Source organism: Atractosteus spatula, chromosome 25 (assembly GCF_055471065.1).
Source record: "Atractosteus spatula isolate fAtrSpa1 chromosome 25, fAtrSpa1.hap1, whole genome shotgun sequence".
Taxonomy (NCBI): domain Eukaryota; kingdom Metazoa; phylum Chordata; class Actinopteri; order Semionotiformes; family Lepisosteidae; genus Atractosteus; species Atractosteus spatula.
Window position 1 is genome coordinate 14,152,557 of NC_142730.1, and position 17,659 is coordinate 14,170,215.

Below are 17,659 nucleotides of genomic sequence, written 5' to 3' on the forward strand. Positions count from 1 at the left end.
TAAAAAAGGTACTACCACTTTTAAAGGTGATATGTAAAATAAAGTTTTTTATTATTGTTATAGAGAAACATGATCAGATTTTCCCTGGTTCAGAAAAAAAGATCTAAAGTGCTACACATAACTTTCTTAATTCGATGTATTTAAAGCAGTGAACTACTGTAGGTGTCGAGAATCGTTTTGTGGTGTTTGTTTAGATGAAACGTTCCTAAAACGTATAACGTAACAAAATTAAAGACGATTAAAATCTGTAATCTTTCCACTTGTACTGTAAGTCATCGGAAAGTTTCTGCTTTGTGTAAGGATGGTATCAAAAAGCAATCTTAAGTGGTGAGAAAGCTGTGCTCAATGTATTTAAGGGACTTAAAAGTAAAAGGAGATGCTTCATATTGCTTGACTAATTTTAAAAACTAAGTTATAAATGCAGACGCTCCCTCGGTGCCGCGCCAGGTGTAAATATCAAAATATACATACCAACACTGATTGTACCCATCTGTCATGCAAATAAAACACCTTGAATTGAATTGAGGGAGAGAGGGAGGAGGGGGAGAGGGATAACCAGGACTCAAGGCAAATAAGATACACTCCACAGGCATTCACAACAGCAACATATGAAACGTTTGCACGTATAGTTAAGTTATTACTTGGTTTTCAAAGTGCAATGAAATACAATATTGTTGTTGTTGCTGTTCTTGTTGTTTTTATCCTGTAAAGCGTTTTGAGAAGCCACCTTTAAAGGCGATATATACTGTAAAGGCGCTGATTCTTATGGAATGTGTTCCGCCGGGGATTCAAATTTTTTTTTATTTTTTTTTTAATCGCGTATCTAAGGAAATCTCAGTATAACTTTGTTCATGAACAAACAGTGTCATGTTACATTATTATTAGTTTTTTTGTTAACAAGGCTCGCCAGCTAATGTGAATCGAAACCTGTCTTTCTAGCTTTTAAAGTCGTGCGATGTGTAAACCACAATTCAAATAGAGAAAAAAAGACCTGACTGACAAGATTTAAGATGTGGCTGTCAATGTTGGATTAAAAAAAACACATTGCCCGACGTTTGTTGCATTGCTTGAAAAATAACTTTATTTTGAGAGACTGGATAAGTAATTCAAGTGTTTTTTTTAACTTCCTGAAAAACAACTAATAATTTAACTATATGTGCAAACGTTTTATGATATGTCGCTGTTGTGAATGTCTGTGGACATGTGCTGGCTGGACAGGAGGCTCCACTGTACACAGAGAGGGGCGGGAGGAGGGGACAAGCCGATACATACTCTTAGAGTTTGATTAATAGGGAATATAATACAAAAATATAGCACTAAAAATAAGATACACTCTACAGACATTCACAACGGCGACTGTCAGAAGATAGGACACAGCGGCTCAGGCACCCGCTGAGTGGAAAAGGGGCACTTTAATGTTCTGTATGGCTAATACTAAAGCCAATACTGGCTCAATACCCTCAATGGGCTTTGACGTGCTAATGCGTTGGTTTAACAGTCCGGGTGTGGCAAGCTTCCAATGTCAACTCGACTCGATTGGAAGACAATGAACGTATTTTAGCCCTAAATGAATTAATAGCAAACATGGTTTACATAAAATACATTTTTCCAAGAAAGTTTATAATAATACAATCTATAGTTGAATTCTGAGCCTAAATATAAAGGAAAAGCATTTTCAGAGAGCAATCACGCTGTGTTTATGTAGAAAAAGCGATTAGGTTTATGAGCAATCTAATTACCTATTCGCCTAAAACGCTATATAAAATAAAGTTTATTTAGAGATGAATGATCAGTGTCGCAGTTTAATGCAGTTTAATGCAATTTAGAGCTTTCTGGCAAGAGGAGACACCCAAATTATAATGTAACATGCCACTGTTTGTGCATGAACAAAGTTATACTGCAATTTTCCTTAGATACGCGATTAAAAAAAATAAAGTTTTTGAATCCCCGGCGGAACACACTCCATAAGAATCAGCGCTTTTATACAGTATATCGCCTTTAAACACATATATTTAAACACGCGTTTACGATTTAAATCAAAACGCGATTCAAATCAATATAAATGTTTATTTTGTAACGCATAGGTGACTATTCATTGTTATTAAAAAGACTTAAATTCGATTATGTTGTGATATTTAGAAATATAAATTTGTTTGGTGCGAGTGAGGTTTTATTTAATCTCTGACCAAGGGAAACGTTTCATTTTTTCAAAGAAATGTTTGTTAAAAAATAAAGTCATACTGTACAGTAGTTCCATGGGATTCAATCACAGACCATGTGACATGGGAGTCAGGAAACTAACACACAGCGCCACCAGATTTGATAACACTATAAAAACGCTATAAAATAATGTGACTAGGCACAGAACAAGTTTACAGCACAGTACAATAATAAATGCTGACCATGACTTTAGAAGCATAAATTACCTTACACTCAATTTAAACACAAGCTGTCTTTAGCCCTCTAAGCTGGTTCATACAGAAATGTAGAGATCCAGGCTCAGAACACACAGCTTCATTAGCGAATACATATGCAGGACAACTAGAGAAGACGTTTTACAGAGGATGGATTTTTAGAAACATCCCATCAGTGAAGTCAACTCCTACTGTGGGTAACTGTCGTGTGGATAGTTTCACAAGAATCAGACAAAGGTTTAAGCATCGCTTGTTCTAGATAAAACTGCAAAAAAAAACAACAACCCATAATGTACTTCTTTGCGGCTCTGTTTGCCCAAATCATATATTCACAACGTGAAATTAGAAAATAATATTATGTAACCAAAATCCGCAATATGGAAACAGAACCTGTGTAATTGTTGACAGATGATTTTCTCGTAACACTTTTACAAGACAAACTACAACATTTAAAAAATGACTTGTATGTACTTGATATCTCTAATCAATCCACGGCGATATAGTTAAAGCAGTCCCCGCACAAAACGAAACTAAAACGCCCTGGGCATACCGTTTCGCGCTTCTTATCAGTTGCTCAAAAGTAATTTGACCGTATGAAATGCATAATATAAACCTAGAAACATATACAGTACGTGAGCAGTACTTAGGTAGTATCGGTGTCAAGACATACCTCTCAAATACTGTAAATCAAGTTAAAAATATCTCAAGACCGATTCTGGTCATAATGAAACCATGTTTCGTGTATGTTTTCTTTAAAGTACCAAAACCAGCCATATACTGTATGTTTATGTTCCAAAATTAATATCGTTTATGGCCTTCACACGCGTTGCAGTATGCTCCTATTCTTTTTATGCTCAGGCACTAAGATTTCCCTTCAGTGGTAAAATTCCATATAAATATTCAATACTTAAACGGGCACAGTTAAGACATTAAATATACATATACATACTGTATACAGTACAGTTTGCATACGGTAATATGTTTATGTTCCTAAATCAATCTCTTTTATGAGCATGTGTAAGGCATGGTGAATCGATTTGCAAAAATTACTGTACTTTGCATGATGGGAAAAAAATGCGTGATTGCGAAATGCTGTGGTGTTACTTTAACAAAGACGGTCAATGAAAAAAAGAATGTGGACCAGGGCAATACTTTGAGTTTACAGCTTGTCCAAGGTCATTTATTATTAATACTATTAGTAATATCTTCGTTAAAGACTTTGATGGCTACAGCTCAAACATGAGAGGTTGAGCTTTATTAGCTCCACCTTGCGGAAATTCCGGATACTATTATTTTGCTAGCGGTATTTACCGGTAACTTGCGGTATTTACCAGTAACTTGCGGTAGACTGCGTACAGCGTACCGGAAAATAATGCGGTATTTTGAATGGCTGCATCTGTAAGTGATGAAAGAGTTGAAAGTTTCAGCGACAAACGCAGACGTCAGTTTGAGCACTTGGTGTTTTGTAGCACAAATCATCACACGCTGCTCTACACTGGATTATAAAGGCCGACACATTTTCCAAACATTTTAATGCTGGAGTCACACTGTAGTATTAATAACAGTGCGATACTCGAGGAGCGTAGTGGGATCGCGGTGGCTCATCAGACCGCTTTGGGGGAGGGGGCTGGCATCAGGATGGCCGAGCGGTCTAAGGCGCTGCGTTCAGGTCGCAGTCTCCCCTGGAGGCGTGGGTTTGAATCCCACTCCTGACAAAAAGCTTGCTCCATGCCCTCTCCAGTCGGGTGCACATGGGTGAAGCAGCCGGAAGTAGGAGACGTGCACCTATAGGCACGTGCGTGTCCCATACCTCTCCTTATTTAGCTCGTACTCCATAGGATGGAAGCGGCTGCTCTGGCTTTTTCACTCGAATTTAATCTGATCGCAACAGAAGGCCGTGCAGCCCAGTGCTGGTTTAAGAATGCCTCGTGTCTTCAGGCCCCTATTCCATCAGGTTACCCCTTTGGAATAGTCGTCCGAAAATGACGGAAAAGGAGAAGCACGTAAGCTCCCACAAACTGCGTTAGCATTAGCGGTTGGAATCTGATGGGAGAAAAGCAACCCGGCTCGCCGTCAAGCAATCCATCCCTGGTCTCCCACGTGACGGGCGGGAATACGCACCACTATACTAACGAGGAGCGCTTGCTTGGCGCTTGAAGACACTTCCTCTTGCGGCTACTACTGTTTCCGGTTTCGCCTTTTATTTTCATTCCTCCCAGAGGAGCGCATGAAAACGTTTCCATCTGCGCCATCCTCACCCCTCCACTGCTATGGTCACTGCTCCTCCTGGTGCACTGCAAACACCTATTCAGTCGGTTCTTTCAGTTTGAATAATTAGATCTTCAAAGGCTGGAAGTAGGGCGCAAGGCATGCCAATGCCAAAAGCGTGGTTGTCTGCTTCCAGGTGTGAAATGTCGCTGGGGGACGCTGAAGACATGACTTCCAAGGCAGCAGGTCCAAGCGATTTAGCGTTTGTACAAGAAGCAGGAAGAGAGAAACGGCACTCCGCCTTTTTCTGGGCAGGCGCACGGCGACACGAGAAGGACGCCGTAGTCGGCAGGATTCGACCCGGCGCGGGGAGAGCCCAATGGCTTTCTAGTCCATCGCCTTAACCGCTCGGCCACAACTACAGGGAGCGCCGCCGCCGCCGTCTTGCGATCATTTAACACGGAGGGCGAGGCGGCGGAGGTAACCTTTTTCAACGTCGCTCTCCGTTTCAAAAAAAAAAAGGCAAATGACATGCTAGCACTCAGACACCCCTCAGAAGATTGAAGGGTGGCTTAAAGCTGGAATGATTAGGTCTCCCCGCTCCGACACCAAAATGGAACTTCGTTAGGCAGAGAGAAAGCAACATCGGAGGAGCGTGAACAAGACTTTAGAAGCTGCTCCACACGGCACTTTGAATCGCAGACATAGCAGTGTTAGAGGCAGGAATCGCCTTTGCGAACGCGATGAGAAACAGAACGCAAGCTCAGGTCCTGCGGTTTAATAAGCAGGCACGGCTTTCATGCGACTGCACATTTCTTTTCTGGAGCGAGTTGACTTTCAGCTTCAAGAAATTCACACAACTTCCGAAATCAGAAATACAAATCTGGCTCATCGCTGCACAAGAAATGCCACCGGCTGGCAAGAAAATGACAGCGATGTTTTTCCTTAACGACAAACTTCCGATGGAGAAAAACAACGGCGGTGTGTCGTGGAAATTTAACTATCAAGGAAGCCACAAGAGAGAGTTCTCACCTGAGTAAGGTCTTTATTTCAATATTGGGAGCCCTGTTGCCACTTCGCAAAGTGCAACCGGAGACTCAATTTGTTACAAGCAGTACAGGGTTTTTATAAGACGTTGCGCTGTAAAAAAGCTCAGTGCTTTGTCCCTTCAAAAGCTTCCCCTTTCCCTAAGACAAAACAGATTACAACATAGAACGAGAGAAGAAGCACTAGATTTGTTATTCAAAGCTTATCAGTTACTTTCGGCTAATTCTAACGACCCAGACAGCATATATTGTTTTGGTACATTGTCTTCTAAAGTTACCCAAACAGTGTACTTTGTTGACGCACTGTTTTCTAAAATTCTGCACGTACTGTAGCACAGCAATTACATCCTTGAAATATATTATCTAAAAGCACCAATATATTTTTTTCAAAGCTCTCTACATTTTAAGAATCAATTTACTTATTAGATTTCCACTTCAGATGCGTGTCTGTCGGCTTGATTCAGTTTAATGCAAGTATTCATTCTCTTTCTGGAACATACAGCTTGCGACAGATGAAATACAATTCTTGGCTTTTCTGGGTGGGTGCAGAAGAAATCCTGCCGGCTGCTTCTGGAAAAGAATTCCAGCCTTTTTTACTCTCTAACCAGAAACTTGCGAATGATACAAAGCAAGCGGGGGGCGTTTCTGTGCAGCTGTTAACTGAACGGCTGCTGGTTCAAGCCCACCCAGGGCTTGTTCCGATTTCAACATCATGCCCCCTAAAGGTAGACTGGATTTCTTTGCGAAACATTCACCCTTTGGACATTTCAGGAAAGGTGCGTGTCGATGCAAGACTTGAAAAGCTTTCCATACAACGAAAAAAATAGTGCTTTTGATTGAAGGAAACGGCAAGAGCAGTTTGAGCAGCTCCGGCCTCTCAAGCGCTTTACAAAGTGATCGGCACCTCGATAGGCAGTTTAGAAGGCTGAGAATGATGCTGGAAGCACAGCGACGTTCTAAAACCAGCGCTTGAAAAGCATCTGCATACATAAAATGTCCATTTCTCAAAAGCTAAATCTGCAGCTTCAGAAGATTGTCAGCTGTATGTTTTCGTTCTTTGTTTCCTTTTTTTACATGACAAGCTTTCGAGAAATGAACTGTCGTTTGTGATGAAGGCTGCATTCGAAATTGTGCATCTAGCTTAGTTCAATGAAATCGGAACGTGCGCCTGTCTCAAACGGATGGCTCTTTGCAGGCACACTACGGAAACCTGCGGGCGCAAGTTGGGAGAAGTGACTCTTGCAGAGTGTCGAGCTTCGAGAACAGGACTCCGCTCAGGAAGATATTGCCACGTGTTGAAGAGTTGCTTTTCGCCATTTCTTTCCCATATTTTTCCAGTGCGGTTCAAAATGTTACGTACGTACGTGTTACCTGCAAAATCACAGTGAAACTGTTATGGCGAAAAGATTCCAAATAGTTATTGTATTAGAATAGCTCTGCAATTTCTTAGCCTTCGTACACGCAGTGTTTAAGGAAAGGCTAGAGTAAATGAAACTGTAAATAGACAGGAGCTCTTATCAGTTTTCATACAAGTTATGATGGCTGCAGCTCCTATCTGCGTCAGAGTGACCGGAGCCAACGGATTGTCTGCGGAACCTTTGATTTATCTCTCGGGCAAAGAGCTAGATAAGCCCTTTTCATCTCAGTTTCATCACACCTGTGCATTAAAGTTTAGTGCTCGGTACCATCAAGGTGTAAGAGGGTCAAGGATGAGCACGAAACTTTGTTAATAAGGAGACGGGCACCGCCCAACGTGGGGCTCGAACCCACGACCCTGAGATTAAGAGTCTCATGCTCTACCGACTGAGCTAGCCGGGCGCCAGGGAAGCAAGGGGTTAACGTGTCCCTGTTGACGTCAATTGGACAAGGTATACTTCCTGGCTTTTCATCATGTGGTGACCGGATTCGAGAGTAGCACACCCTGTTCTTTGTTGATTACTGTACCTCAAGCAGCGCAAATGTCAGTAATCATTGAAATGTACGACCTACAATCTCCTCAGCATGCCCGCGTGGACTCCTCTGTGATCATCCTTCTACGTTCTGCTGTAGTTTTCATGCAAGTGAAAACCGTGCTCCAAATAACAACGGCACAGTTGTATCCTGCGGTAAGCATTCTTCTAATTCCATCGTTTTGCTCCAGGGAAAAGGTAGCACATCATAGTGTTGATATTCCAAGCTCACGGAGTCCGTATTGGATGGCTTGGATGCAGACATCGCTCAGAGCTCCCAGTATGATTTTCCCGAGTTCAGTTTTGCAGTGTCTTAGTGCTTTCCTGCTTCCAGTGGGTCTTTGAATGCTCTGCTAAGTAGAGACGTGACATAATTACTAATGCAACCGACTGTGCTGGCTGTTCCTGGTTAATAATGATTAATGCGAGAAATCAATATAAACATAACTGCTTCGATTTCGAGGTTCACTTGAAGCATTCGAAGAAACTATCAAAGATCTCAGAACAACCGAAGACACATTTGGTCATCTCCGTATTGGTGAAGATGAAAGAGTCCCGCAAGTGTCAAGCTTGCACAAACACACACGAGAGAGAAACTCAGAACAGAACTTAAGGAAAGGGAGATCCACACTACTTTAATGCACTTTGCTAACCCGATGGAATGCTTATGAACCATGCGTAAGACACATGTAGCAGAGGATGGTTTCGATCCATCGACCTCTGGGTTATGGGCCCAGCACGCTTCCGCTGCGCCACTCCTACGTGTTCCACCTAACTGCTCTTTGTATTTCCTACATAAGTGATGAAAGAGTTGAAAGTTTCAGTGACAAACGCAGACGTCACTTTGAGCGCTTGGTGTTTTGTAGCACAAATCATCACACGCTGCTCTACACTGGATTATAAAGGCCGACACATTTTCCAAACATTTTAATGCTGGAGTCACACTGTAGTATTAATAACAGTGCGATACTCGAAGAGCGTAGTGGGATCGCGGTGGCTCATCAGACCGCTTTGGGGGAGGGGGCTGGCGTCAGGATGGCTGAGCGGTCTAAGGCGCTGCGTTCAGGTCGCAGTCTCCCCTGGAGGCGTGGGTTCGAATCCCACTCCTGACAAAAAGCTTGCGCCATTCCCTCTCCAGTCGGGTGCACATGGGTGAAGCAGCCTGACGTAGGAGACGTGCACCTATAGGCACGCGCGTGTCCCATACCTCTCCTGATTTAGCTTGTACTCCATAGGATGGAAGCGGCTGCTCTGGCTTTTTCACTCGAATATAATCTGATCGCAACAGAAGGCCGTGCAGCCCAGTGCTGGTTTAAGAATGCCTCGTGTCTTCAGGCCCCTATTCCATCAGGTTACCCCTTTGGAATAGTCGTCCGAAAATGACGGAAAAGGAGAAGCACGTAAGCTCCCACAAACTGCGTTAGCATTAGCGGTTGGAATCTGATGGGAGAAAAGCAACCCGGCTCGCCGTCAAGCAATCCATCCCTGGTCTCCCACGTGACGGGCGGGAATACGCACCACTATACTAACGAGGAGCGCTTGCTTGGCGCTTGAAGACACTTCCTCTTGCGGCTACTACTGTTTCCGGTTTCGCCTTTTATTTTCATTCCTCCCAGAGGAGCGCATGAAAACGTTTCCATCTGCGCCATCCTCACCCCTCCACTGCTATGGTCACTGCTCCTCCTGGTGCACTGCAAACACCTATTCAGTCGGTTCTTTCAGTTTGAATAATTAGATCTTCAAAGGCTGGAAGTAGGGCGCAAGGCATGCCAATGCCAAAAGCGTGGTTGTCTGCTTCCAGGTGTGAAATGTCGCTGGGGGACGCTGAAGACATGACTTCCAAGGCAGCAGGTCCAAGCGATTTAGCGTTTGTACAAGAAGCAGGAAGAGAGAAACGGCACTCCGCCTTTTTCTGGGCAGGCGCACGGCGACACGAGAAGGACGCCGTAGTCGGCAGGATTCGACCTGGCGCGGGGAGAGCCCAATGGCTTTCTAGTCCATCGCCTTAACCGCTCGGCCACAACTACAGGGAGCGCCGCCGCCGCCGTCTTGCGATCATTTAACACGGAGGGCGAGGCGGCGGAGGTAACCTTTTTCAACGTCGCTCTCCGTTTCAAAAAAAAAAAGGCAAATGACATGCTAGCACTCAGACACCCCTCAGAAGATTGAAGGGTGGCTTAAAGCTGGAATGATTAGGTCTCCCCGCTCCGACACCAAAATGGAACTTCGTTAGGCAGAGAGAAAGCAACATCGGAGGAGCGTGAACAAGACTTTAGAAGCTGCTCCACACGGCACTTTGAATCGCAGACATAGCAGTGTTAGAGGCAGGAATCGCCTTTGCGAACGCGATGAGAAACAGAACGCAAGCTCAGGTCCTGCGGTTTAATAAGCAGGCACGGCTTTCATGCGACTGCACATTTCTTTTCTGGAGCGAGTTGACTTTCAGCTTCAAGAAATTCACACAACTTCCGAAATCCGAAATACAAATCTGGCTCATCGCTGCACAAGAAATGCCGCCGGCTGGCAAGAAAATGACAGCGATGTTTTTCCTTAACGACAAACTTCCGATGGAGAAAAACAACGGCGGTGTGTCGTGGAAATTTAACTATCAAGGAAGCCACAAGAGAGAGTTCTCACCTGAGTAAGGTCTTTATTTCAATATTGCAATATTGGGAGCCCTGTTGCCACTTCGCAAAGTGCAACCAGAGACTCAATTTGTCACAAGCAGTACAGGGTTTTTATAAGACGTTGCGCTGTAAAAAAGCTCAGTGCTTTGTCCCTTCAAAAACGTCCCCTTTCCCTAAGACAAAACAGATTACATCATAGAGCGAGAGAAGAAGCACTAGATTTGTTATTCAAAGCTTATCAGTTACTTTCGGCTAATTCTAACGAACCAGACAGCATATATTGTTTTGGTACATTGTCTTCTAAAGTAACCCAAACAGTGTACTTTGTTGACGCACTGTTTTCTAAAATTCTGCACGTACTGTAGCACAGCAATTACATCCTTGAAATATATTATCTAAAAGCACCAATATATTTTTTTCAAAGCTCTCTACATTTTAAGAATCAATTTACTTATTAGATTTCCACTTCAATTCCCTCCTTTTTTTATCTTCAAAATGATTAAAAGTTAGATTCTTCATATGGACTCCCAGGAGGCTCCCATACTTCGGATTCTTGCGTTCTTATCAGAACATACTGATGCGCAAACATATTCATTACCATATTTGAAAAGCATTGGAATAATACATGTCATATAGCAACATGAAAACAGGAAGACAAGTATCACAGCCCCTATAATCGGTGTTAGTAACTTAAAGAAAAACATTCCCCCTGGCCCAAACAGTGATTCTAACCAGGAGAGAAATGGGTGAGGCTGTAGAATGAGGCATTAAAGCACATACATAACAAGATGCATTACATTTCTTTAACTTTAACTGTTCTTCTAGTTGTTGTATCTGCCTGGTACTAAAACTACCATTTTCTGGAAAACCTAACTTACTCCACGATGGAAGACACTTTATTCCCCTTTCTCCAAATTCCCTGTACATGTACTTCGCTGGACCGCTCGGTCCTGTTTCCGTCTTCGAATTTTCATTTCCCATTTTTACCGATCGGTGCCTTACTTTAGAACCTTATCACATTAACTACTCCGCAGAGCAAAAACCACACGTCTGTGTTAAGATAAGTTCTTTATGAGTCCCGGACTCATCAAACCCGCGTGAGAACACCCTCACCGGCCTGCTCTTTCTCTGCTATAAGACCACAGAAAAAATTCTTATAAATCGTCTTAAAACAAAAGTTCGTTAAAAGGATCACTTACTGACGTCAGACAGCCGTGAATTCTCCAGACGCGTCTCAGGAAGGACAAACAGTTTATCCTCCGAGGTTCGTCCAATTTGCTAAAATTGTCCGGCTCCGGATGGAGTTTCAGCAGCCGTCCGCGCTCAGGTTAGTGTCCCATCTGGGGTGCCAATTCTGTCGTGGAAATTTAACTATCAAGGAAGCCACAAGAGAGAGTTCTCACCTGAGTAAGGTCTTTATTTCAATATTGCAATATTGGGAGCCCTGTTGCCACTTCGCAAAGTGCAACCGGAGACTCAATTTGTTACAAGCAGTACAGGGTTTTTATAAGACGTTGCGCTGTAAAAAAGCTCAGTGCTTTGTCCCTTCAAAAGCTTCCCCTTTCCCTAAGACAAAACAGATTACAACATAGAACGAGAGAAGAAGCACTAGATTTGTTATTCAAAGCTTATCAGTTACTTTCGGCTAATTCTAACGACCCAGACAGCATATATTGTTTTGGTACATTGTCTTCTAAAGTTACCCAAACAGTGTACTTTGTTGACGCACTGTTTTCTAAAATTCTGCACGTACTGTAGCACAGCAATTACATCCTTGAAATATATTATCTAAAAGCACCAATATATTTTTTTCAAAGCTCTCTACATTTTAAGAATCAATTTACTTATTAGATTTCCACTTCAGGTGCGTGTCTGTCGGCTTGATTCAGTTTAATGCAAGTATTCATTCTCTTTCTGGAACATACAGCTTGCGACAGATGAAATACAATTCTTGGCTTTTCTGGGTGGGTGCAGAAGAAATCCTGCCGGCTGCTTCTGGAAAAGAATTCCAGCCTTTTTTACTCTCTAACCAGAAACTTGCGAATGATACAAAGCAAGCGGGGGGCGTTTCTGTGCAGCTGTTAACTGAACGGCTGCTGGTTCAAGCCCACCCAGGGCTTGTTCCGATTTCAACATCATGCCCCCTAAAGGTAGACTGGATTTCTTTGCGAAACATTCACCCTTTGGACATTTCAGGAAAGGTGCGTGTCGATGCAAGACTTGAAAAGCTTTCCATACAACGAAAAAAATAGTGCTTTTGATTGAAGGAAACGGCAAGAGCAGTTTGAGCAGCTCCGGCCTCTCAAGCGCTTTACAAAGTGATCGGCACCTCGATAGGCAGTTTAGAAGGCTGAGAATGATGCTGGAAGCACAGCGACGTTCTAAAACCAGCGCTTGAAAAGCATCTGCATACATAAAATGTCCATTTCTCAAAAGCTAAATCTGCAGCTTCAGAAGATTGTCAGCTGTATGTTTTCGTTCTTTGTTTCCTTTTTTTACATGACAAGCTTTCGAGAAATGAACTGTCGTTTGTGATGAAGGCTGCATTCGAAATTGTGCATCTAGCTTAGTTCAATGAAATCGGAACGTGCGCCTGTCTCAAACGGATGGCTCTTTGCAGGCACACTACGGAAACCTGCGGGCGCAAGTTGGGAGAAGTGACTCTTGCAGAGTGTCGAGCTTCGAGAACAGGACTCCGCTCAGGAAGATATTGCCACGTGTTGAAGAGTTGCTTTTCGCCATTTCTTTCCCATATTTTTCCAGTGCGGTTCAAAATGTTACGTACGTACGTGTTACCTGCAAAATCACAGTGAAACTGTTATGGCGAAAAGAGTCCAAATAGTTATTGTATTAGAATAGCTCTGCAATTTCTTAGCCTTCGTACACGCAGTGTTTAAGGAAAGGCTAGAGTAAATGAAACTGTAAATAGAGAGGAGCTCTTATCAGTTTTCATACAAGTTATGATGGCTGCAGCTCCTATCTGCGTCAGAGTGACCGGAGCCAACGGATTGTCTGCGGAACCTTTGATTTATCTCTCGGGCAAAGAGCTAGATAAGCCCTTTTCATCTCAGTTTCATCACACCTGTGCATTAAAGTTTAGTGCTCGGTACCATCAAGGTGTAAGAGGGTCAAGGATGAGCACGAAACTTTGTTAATAAGGAGACGGGCACCGCCCAACGTGGGGCTCGAACCCACGACCCTGAGACTAAGAGTCTCATGCTCTACCGACTGAGCTAGCCGGGCGCCAGGGAAGCAAGGGGTTAACGTGTCCCTGTTGACGTCAATTGGACAAGGTATACTTCCTGGCTTTTCATCATGTGGTGACCGGATTCGAGAGTAGCACACCCTGTTCTTTGTTGATTACTGTACCTCAAGCAGCGCAAATGTCAGTAATCATTGAAATGTACGACCTACAATCTCCTCAGCATGCCCGCGTGGACTCCTCTGTGATCATCCTTCTACGTTCTGCTGTAGTTTTCATGCAAGTGAAAACCGTGCTCCAAATAACAACGGCACAGTTGTATCCTGCGGTAAGCATTCTTCTAATTCCATCGTTTTGCTCCAGGGAAAAGGTAGCGCATCATAGTGTTGATATTCCAAGGTCTCAGAGTCCGTATTGGATGGCTTGGATGCAGACATCGCTCAGAGCTCCCAGTATGATTTTCCCGAGTTCAGTTTTGCAGTGTCTTAGTGCTTTCCTGCTTCCAGTGGGTCTTTGAATGCTCTGCTAAGTAGAGACGTGACATAATTACTAATGCGACCGACTGTGCTGGCTGTTCCTGGTTAATAATGATTAATGCGAGAAATCAATATAAACATAACTGCTTCGATTTCGAGGTTCACTTGAAGCATTCGAAGAAACTATCAAAGATCTCAGAACAACCGAAGACACATTTGGTCATCTCCGTATTGGTGAAGATGAAAGAGTCCCGCAAGTGTCAAGCTTGCACAAACACACACGAGAGAGAAACTCAGAACAGAACTTAAGGAAAGGGAGATCCACACTACTTTAATGCACTTTGCTAACCCGATGGAATGCTTATGAACCATGCGTAAGACACATGTAGCAGAGGATGGTTTCGATCCATCGACCTCTGGGTTATGGGCCCAGCACGCTTCCGCTGCGCCACTCTGCTGACGGCCATCCTACGCGTTCCACCTAACTGCTCTTTGTATTTCCTACATAAGTGATGAAAGAGTTGAAAGTTTCAGTGACAAACGCAGACGTCACTTTGAGCGCTTGGTGTTTTGTAGCACAAATCATCACACGCTGCTCTACACTGGATTATAAAGGCCGACACATTTTCCAAACATTTTAATGCTGGAGTCACACTGTAGTATTAATAACAGTGCGATACTCGAAGAGCGTAGTGGGATCGCGGTGGCTCATCAGACCGCTTTGGGGGAGGGGGCTGGCGTCAGGATGGCCGAGCGGTCTAAGGCGCTGCGTTCAGGTCGCAGTCTCCCCTGGAGGCGTGGGTTCGAATCCCACTCCTGACAAAAAGCTTGCGCCATTCCCTCTCCAGTCGGGTGCACATGGGTGAAGCAGCCTGACGTAGGAGACGTGCACCTATAGGCACGCGCGTGTCCCATACCTCTCCTGATTTAGCTCGTACTCCATAGGATGGAAGCGGCTGCTCTGGCTTTTTCACTCGAATATAATCTGATCGCAACAGAAGGCCGTGCAGCCCAGTGCTGGTTTAAGAATGCCTCGTGTCTTCAGGCCCCTATTCCATCAGGTTACCCCTTTGGAATAGTCGTCCGAAAATGACGGAAAAGGAGAAGCACGTAAGCTCCCACAAACTGCGTTAGCATTAGCGGTTGGAATCTGATGGGAGAAAAGCAACCCGGCTCGCCGTCAAGCAATCCATCCCTGGTCTCCCACGTGACGGGCGGGAATACGCACCACTATACTAACGAGGAGCGCTTGCTTGGCGCTTGAAGACACTTCCTCTTGCGGCTACTACTGTTTCCGGTTTCGCCTTTTATTTTCATTCCTCCCAGAGGAGCGCATGAAAACGTTTCCATCTGCGCCATCCTCACCCCTCCACTGCTATGGTCACTGCTCCTCCTGGTGCACTGCAAACACCTATTCAGTCGGTTCTTTCAGTTTGAATAATTAGATCTTCAAAGGCTGGAAGTAGGGCGCAAGGCATGCCAATGCCAAAAGCGTGGTTGTCTGCTTCCAAGTGTGAAATGTCGCTGGGGGACGCTGAAGACATGACTTCCAAGGCAGCAGGTCCAAGCGATTTAGCGTTTGTACAAGAAGCAGGAAGAGAGAAACGGCACTCCGCCTTTTTCTGGGCAGGCGCACGGCGACACGAGAAGGACGCCGTAGTCGGCAGGATTCGACCCGGCGCGGGGAGAGCCCAATGGCTTTCTAGTCCATCGCCTTAACCGCTCGGCCACAACTACAGGGAGCGCCGCCGCCGCCGTCTTGCGATCATTTAACACGGAGGGCGAGGCGGCGGAGGTAACCTTTTTCAACGTCGCTCTCCGTTTCAAAAAAAAAAAAGGCAAATGACATGCTAGCACTCAGACACCCCTCAGAAGATTGAAGGGTGGCTTAAAGCTGGAATGATTAGGTCTCCCCGCTCCGACACCAAAATGGAACTTCGTTAGGCAGAGAGAAAGCAACATCGGAGGAGCGTGAACGAGACTTTCGAAGCTGCTCCACACGGCACTTTGAATCGCAGACATAGCAGTGTTAGAGGCAGGAATCGCCTTTGCGAACGCGATGAGAAACAGAACGCAAGCTCAGGTCCTGCGGTTTAATAAGCAGGCACGGCTTTCATGCGACTGCACATTTCTTTTCTGGAGCGAGTTGACTTTCAGCTTCAAGAAATTCACACAACTTCCGAAATCCGAAATACAAATCTGGCTCATCGCTGCACAAGAAATGCCGCCGGCTGGCAAGAAAATGACAGCGATGTTTTTCCTTAACGACAAACTTCCCATGGAGAAAAACAACGGCGGTGTGTCGTGGAAATTTAACTATCAAGGAAGCCACAAGAGAGAGTTCTCACCTGAGTAAGGTCTTTATTTCAATATTGCAATATTGGGAGCCCTGTTGCCACTTCGCAAAGTGCAACCAGAGACTCAATTTGTCACAAGCAGTACAGGGTTTTTATAAGACGTTGCGCTGTAAAAAAGCTCAGTGCTTTGTCCCTTCAAAAACTTCCCCTTTCCCTAAGACAAAACAGATTACATCATAGAGCGAGAGAAGAAGCACTAGATTTGTTATTCAAAGCTTATCAGTTACTTTCGGCTAATTCTAACGAACCAGACAGCATATATTGTTTTGGTACATTGTCTTCTAAAGTAACCCAAACAGTGTACTTTGTTGACGCACTGTTTTCTAAAATTCTGCACGTACTGTAGCACAGCAATTACATCCTTGAAATATATTATCTAAAAGCACCAATATATTTTTTTCAAAGCTCTCTACATTTTAAGAATCAATTTACTTATTAGATTTCCACTTCAATTCCCTCCTTTTTATTCTTGAAAATGATTAAAAGTTAGATTCTTCATATGGACTCCCAGGAGGCTCCCATACTTCGGATTCTTGCGTTCTTATCAGAACATACTGATGCGCAAACATATTCATTACCATATTTGAAAAGCATTGGAATAATACATGTCATATAGCAACATGAAAACAGGAAGACAAGTATCACAGCCCCTATAATCGGTGTTAGTAACTTAAAGAAAAACATTCCCCCTGGCCCAAACAGTGATTCTAACCAGGAGAGAAATGGGTGAGGCTGTAGAATGAGGCATTAAAGCACATACATAACAAGATGCATTACATTTCTTTAACTTTAACTGTTCTTCTAGTTGTTGTATCTGCCTGGTACTAAAACTACCATTTTCTGGAAAACCTAACTTACTCCACGATGGAAGACACTTTATTCCCCTTTCTCCAAATTCCCTGTACATGTACTTCGCTGGACCGCTCGGTCCTGTTTCCGTCTTCGAATTTTCATTTCCCATTTTTACCGATCGGTGCCTTACTTTAGAACCTTATCACATTAACTACTCCGCAGAGCAAAAACCACACGTCTGTGTTAAGATAAGTTCTTTATGAGTCCCGGACTCATCAAACCCGCGTGAGAACACCCTCACCGGCCTGCTCTTTCTCTGCTATAAGACCACAGAAAAAATTCTTATAAATCGTCTTAAAACAAAAGTTCGTTAAAAGGATCACTTACTGACGTCAGACAGCCGTGAATTCTCCAGACGCGTCTCAGGAAGGACAAACAGTTTATCCTCCGAGGTTCGTCCAATTTGCTAAAATTGTCCGGCTCCGGATGGAGTTTCAGCAGCCGTCCGCGCTCAGGTTAGTGTCCCATCTGGGGTGCCAATTCTGTCGTGGAAATTTAACTATCAAGGAAGCCACAAGAGAGAGTTCT

At 44.0% G+C, this 17,659-nt stretch overlaps 5 non-coding genes across 5 annotated transcripts; 3 read left to right on the forward strand and 2 right to left on the reverse strand.

Annotated features, from left to right (window-relative positions):
- Nucleotides 1–4,046: 4,046 nt before the first annotated feature.
- On the forward strand, nucleotides 4,047–4,129 carry trnal-cag (transfer RNA leucine (anticodon CAG)). The gene has a single exon. It is a non-coding gene; the product is annotated as a tRNA-Leu (tRNA).
- A 3,284-nt stretch (nucleotides 4,130–7,413) lies between these two features.
- Nucleotides 7,414–7,486, reverse strand: trnak-cuu (transfer RNA lysine (anticodon CUU)). Its single transcript has one exon. It is a non-coding gene; the product is annotated as a tRNA-Lys (tRNA).
- A 1,160-nt stretch (nucleotides 7,487–8,646) lies between these two features.
- trnal-cag (transfer RNA leucine (anticodon CAG)) lies at nucleotides 8,647–8,729 on the forward strand. Its single transcript has one exon. It is a non-coding gene; the product is annotated as a tRNA-Leu (tRNA).
- A 4,685-nt stretch (nucleotides 8,730–13,414) lies between these two features.
- Nucleotides 13,415–13,487, reverse strand: trnak-cuu (transfer RNA lysine (anticodon CUU)). Its single transcript has one exon. It is a non-coding gene; the product is annotated as a tRNA-Lys (tRNA).
- Nucleotides 13,488–14,661: 1,174 nt separating this feature from the next.
- On the forward strand, nucleotides 14,662–14,744 carry trnal-cag (transfer RNA leucine (anticodon CAG)). The gene has a single exon. It is a non-coding gene; the product is annotated as a tRNA-Leu (tRNA).
- The last annotated feature ends 2,915 nt before the right edge of the window (nucleotides 14,745–17,659 follow it).